Below are 6,000 nucleotides of genomic sequence, written 5' to 3'. Positions count from 1 at the left end.
AAAATCATATTTTTAACTTAGCGAAATAAAGTAAATTTTTGTTTTTAAATTCACACCAAACTTAAATTTAAAATGCATAAAATTAAAAATTCATATTAAACTTAATTAAAAATTCATATTATAAATTTACACCAAACTTATATTATATTTTTGTTTTTATACATACAAACTTATATTAAAAAGATTAATTTTTCAAATATTTACAAACTTAAATATATTGATTTTACAAAGTTCAAAATATTAATTTAATATTTATATATTAATTTTAAAAACATGGTAAAAAATAAAATTAAAAATCTTTTTGGCTTTTATCCCACTTTAATCAATCAAATATTATCAAAAATATACGCCCCTCTTTTCGGTAAAGTAATTTCGGTTCCATGACCTAATTTAACTCATGACGAATTTTTGAAATATTTTGGGTTGATTGATTAAAGATATTTATACCTTAAGAATAAACGTTAATTTTTGCAGTGATGTAATAAATTTTTGTATGATATCAATAATTTCGGTCGCCAAACCTAATTTTATTCAATACCAATTTAATACTTTATAGCGAACAAACTAGCGTTTATTATCAAAAGGTTAAAAATAAAAATAAAAAATAAAAACTGTACAGACTTACCTGTGAGATAGTATTCTTAGTGATATGATCTATCCCATTCATAAGATAGTCGGTTTAATTGATTTTCCATGGCTACATAGGCGTAACCTCGAGCATTCAGTGTTTTTTCTTCTAAACATATGAACGGTCCATCTCTGCATAAAGTAACAAATTCGATGTTTGAATAGGTTTGATTATTTGAACATTTACCTCCATGTGACCATTTTCCGCATTTGTGACATCTTTCTAGGTGTCGTGCTCTTCTTTTCGCTGCGAATTTTGATTTTCCTTTACCAAATTGTAACTTATTATCTTCGCATTTGGATTCTTTTCTTACTCCGTCCAATCTTTCTCTGATTACTGATACTATTTCACTCGGAAGTGTGTCATTATTACGTTTAGTGATCAAAGCGTGTAGCATTAGACCATGGTTTAGTTCACAGGAAGTCTTCATTTCATAAAAACCTAAAAAAAATAAAAATTCAGAATGGGGGGAGAAGACTAGTTCTTTAGGGTCTGCTAGGGAAAGACCATTCGGGTTCCATTTTCAAGAACTACACGAAAACAGACAATCTAACTCTAACAGAAATACATAATATCCTTTAAAGACTTGATTCTCCCCACACTTAGTTAGCTGTGGTATCGAAATTGTGATTAACTTCATTGTCAACTTCCATTGGACTATCTATGTAATGTTTAACTCTGTGACTATTAACTTTAAATTCAATCCCATTTGAATTTATTAATTCTATCGTTCCGTATGGGAAAACTCTTTTGACTATGAATGGTCCAGACCATCTTGATTTCAATTTTCCAGGAAATAGCTTGAATCGTGAATTGAAAAGAAGAACTCTGTCTCCTTCTTTGAATTCTTTTGAACTTCTGATTCTTTTATCATGCCATTTCTTCGTTCTTTCCTTATAGATTAATGAATTTTCATATGCTTCATGTCTTAATTCTTCTAATTCATTTAATTGATTTAACCGTAGATGTCCAGCTTCATGTAAATCAAGATTACATGTCTTCAAAGCCCAAAATGCTTTGTGTTCAATTTCTACTGGAAGATGACATGCTTTTCCATAAACAAGTCTAAAAGGTGTGGTTCCAATTAGAGTTTTGTAGGCTGTTCTAAAAGTCCAGAGTGCATCCTCCAATTTAATGGACCATTCCTTCGGATTTGATCCTACGGTTTTCTCTAGAATACGTTTTAAAGCTCGGTTGGTATTTTCAACTTGTCCACTTGTTTGTGGATGATATGCGGTGGAGATTTTATGAGTTACTCCATATCTTTTGAGAACTTTCTCAAGTTGATTGTTACAGAAATGAGTACCCCGATCACTTATTAAAGCTTTCGGTGTTCCAAACCTTGCAAAAAGACGTTTTAAAAAATTGACTACAACTCGTGCATCGTTAGTTGGGAGAGCTTGTGCTTCCGCTCATTTAGATAAATAATCAATGGCTACGAGAATATATAGATTATTATGAGATTTTGGAAATGGACCCATAAAGTCAATACCCCAAATGTCAAATACTTCACATACTTGAATGACATTTTGTGGCATTTCATCACGTTAACTTATTTTTCTGGCCCTTTGACAAGCATCACAGGATTTGCAAAGAAGGTGTGCGTCTTTGTAAATTGTAGGCCAATAGAATCCAGCATCATAAACTTTTCTTGCTGTTAGTTGAGGCCCATAATGCCCTCCTATTGGTCCTGTATGACAATGGTTTAAAATTTTACTAGCTTCATCTCCGAATGCACATCGGCGTATTATTCCATCTGGATAACTTTTAAACAGATGTGGATCTTCCCAGAAATAGTGTTTTATATCACTAAAGAATTTCTTTCGTTTTTGGTACGATAATCCTTTTTCAAGGAATCCACATACTAAGTAGTTTGCATAGTCTGCAAACCATGGAATTTCATTATAATCTATCTTCAATAGATATTCATCAGGAAAGTTATCTTGTATAGCCGATTCATTTAGAACTTCTAATTCAGGATTTTCAAGACGAGAAAGATGATCAACTGCGAGATTTTCTGCTCCCTTTTTGTCTCGGATCTCAATATCGAACTCTTATAAGAGTAAGATCCAACGGATTAATCGTGGTTTGGCATCTTGTTTCGAAAATAGATATCTAAGAGCATAATGGTCGGTATAGACCACCGTTTTAGCTAGAATGAGATATGAACGAAATTTGTCAAAAGCAAAGACAATAGCAAGCAGTTCTTTTTCAGTAGTTGTGTAATTTGTTTGTGCTCCTTGTAACGTCTTACTAGAGTAATAAATAGGTTGAAATCGTTTTTCAATCCTTTGTCCTAAAACGGCTCCCATTGCAAAATCACTTGCATCGCACATTAATTCAAACGGTAGATTCCAATTTGATGTTATCATGATCGGCGCATTAGTGAGTTTCTCTTTAAGAATATTAAAAGATTTAATGCATTCATCTGAAAAGATGAATGGAGCATCTTTTTGTAGGAGTTTATTCATAGGAGTGGCAATTTTAGAAAGATCTTTTATGAAACGTCGGTAAAAACCGGCATGCCCTAGAAAACTCCTAACTCCTCTAACATTGGTGGGATGTGGAAGTTTAGCAATTACATCTACTTTAGCTCTTTCCACTTCAATTCCTTCTTTTGAAATTTTATGTCCAAGAACGATGCCTTCTTTAACCATGAAATGGCATTTCTCCCAATTGAGTACTAGATTTGATTGTTCACATCTAATAAGCATTCGTTCAAGATTAGCTAGACATGTTTCAAATGTATCACCGAAGACTGAAAAGTCATCCATGAAAACTTCCATGCATTCTTCTATCATGTCATGAAAAATCGCCATCATGCACCTTTGAAAGGTTGCAGGGGCGTTGCAAAGTCCAAATGGCATGCGTTTGTAAGCAAAAGTACCATAAGGGCACGTGAATGTGGTTTTCTCTTGATCTTCGGGTGCTTTTGGAATTTGAAAATATCCGGAAAATCTATCAAGAAAATAATAGTAACTGTTTCCAGCTAATCTTTCCAACATTTGATCAATGAAAGGTAAGGGAAAGTGATCTTTCCTAGTGGCGCATTTAATTTTCTATAATCAATACAAACACGCCATCCTGTTACAGTCCTAGTAGGAATAAGCTCATTTTTCTCATTTGTAATGACAGTCATGCCACCCTTCTTAGGCACGCATTGAACTGGGCTTACCCATGGACTATCAGAAATTGGATAAATTAAACCTGCATCTAGCAGTTTAATAATTTCCTTCTTAACAACATCTTGCATATTAGGATTTAGTCTTCGTTGGCGTTGCACATATGTTTTATGACCTTCTTCCATAAGGATTTTATGCGTGCAATACGAAGGACTTATTCCTTTTATATCATGAATCTTCCATGCAATGGCTGGTTTATGAGCTTTCAACACAGAAATGAGTTGTGATTTCTCATTTTCAGTAAGAGAAGATGATATTATTACAGGTAATTCAGATTCACCATGTAAATAAGCATATTCCAAATGGTTTGGAAGTGGCTTTAACTCTAATGTCGGAGGTTCTTCTATCGATGATTTGTATCGATATCTGTCTTCTTCTTTTAGCATTTGAATTTCTTCTGTTGTTGGTTCATATCCATTAGCTATTAGTGTAACTAACATTTCAGCTTCATCAATTGGTTCATTACCTTCTCCTAAAGAACATTATCCCGTTCCTTATAATTCTGGAAATTCTTCTAACAATTCTGCATGTGAATCTATAGTTTGAATATAATAACATGTATCATCTGCAGATTGCGGTTGTTGCATTGCTCTATCAACTGAAAAGGTAACACTATCGTTCTCTATACTTAGGGTCAGTTTCTTACCAAACACGTCTATCATTGCTTTAGCCGTGTTTAAGAATGGTTTTCCTAATATGAGAGGAACTTGAGAATCTTCTTCCATGTCCAGAACAACAAAATCTACTGGAAATACTAAAGTACCAACTTTAACTAGCATGTTCTCCATTATCCTTCTAGGATATTTTATTGATCGATAGGCTAGTTGTATAATTATTCTGGTTGGTTTCAATTCTCCAAGGTCTAGTTTAGCGTATAATGAATACGACATTAAATTTATACTAGCACCTAAGTCTGCCAATGCTTCTATTGAACTAAGACTACCCAGAAAACATGGAATTGTGAAATTTCCTGGATCAGATAGTTTTTCTGGTATCTTATTCAACAGCACTGCTGAACAGTTAGCATTCATAGTAACAGCCGAGAGTTCTTCCATTTTCTTTCTATTTGAGATTAGATCTTTCAGAAATTTAGCATATCTAGGCATTCCTGAAATCACATCAATGAAAGGAAGATTTACATTTATCTGTTTAAACATATCCAAGAATTTGGATTGCTCGGCTTCAAGTTTTTCTTTTTTCATTTTACGCGGGTAAGGAAGTGGTGGTTGGTATGGTTTAACATAAGGTTTAGCCTTAACTGTGTTATCTTCATTAACCTTTTCAACTACCGGTTCTTTTTCCTTATCTTGATCAGGTTGTGGTTCGTGTGGAGTAGGAATAGTTTCATCAGAAGTTACAGGTATTTCAGGTGGTTTAAGTGTTGTACCACTTCTTGTGGTAATGGCTTTAGCTGTTTCATTTCGAGGGTTAGCATTTGTATCACTAGGTAAACTTCCCGGTTTTCTTTCACCTATTAACCTTGCTAGGTTACTTACTTCTTGTTCCAAGTTTTGAATAGAAACTTGTTGATTTCTAAATGCTTGAGCATTTTGTTCATTAGTTTGTTTTTGAGATGTGAAAAACTGCGTTTGAGTTTCAACTAGCTTTGTCATCATATCTTCTAAATTCGGCTTTTTATCATCGGTTTGTGGTGGTTTGTTTTGAAAATTAGGTCTTTGCTGGTTGTAAGTATTGTTGGATACTTGTTGATTACTAGGACCTTGTTGGTTATTGTATGGAACATTTATGTTATAATTCTAGTTTTGATTGTAAATCGGTCTTGGCGGTTGATAATTATTATGATAATTATTTCCAGGCCTTTGGTTTATGTATGAAATATTCTCTCTTTGTTCCATTGTTAATTCAATATTGAGACAATCTTTTGTCAAATGTGGTCCTCCACACTGCTCACAACTAATTCGTATTGAGTGGATATCTTTAGTCATCTTTTCCATTCGTCTCTCGACAGCATCTATCTTTGCGGAAATGGAATCTAAGTCATGGCTAGAATCGGCTCTAGCTGCTTTAGATGATCTAAATATATCTTTTTCTTGATGCCACTCATGTGAGTGGGAAGCAGTGTTATCAATAATTTTGTAAGCATCAGTTTCGGTTTTCTTCATAATAGAACCACCAGCTGCTATATCGATGTCTTTCCTTGTAGTGATGTCGCATCCTTGGTAGAATATT

The sequence above is a fragment of the Rutidosis leptorrhynchoides genome, chromosome 2 (assembly GCF_046630445.1).
Source record: "Rutidosis leptorrhynchoides isolate AG116_Rl617_1_P2 chromosome 2, CSIRO_AGI_Rlap_v1, whole genome shotgun sequence".
Classification (NCBI taxonomy): Eukaryota; Viridiplantae; Streptophyta; class Magnoliopsida; order Asterales; family Asteraceae; genus Rutidosis; species Rutidosis leptorrhynchoides.
Note: the sequence above shows the minus strand (reverse complement) of the source record.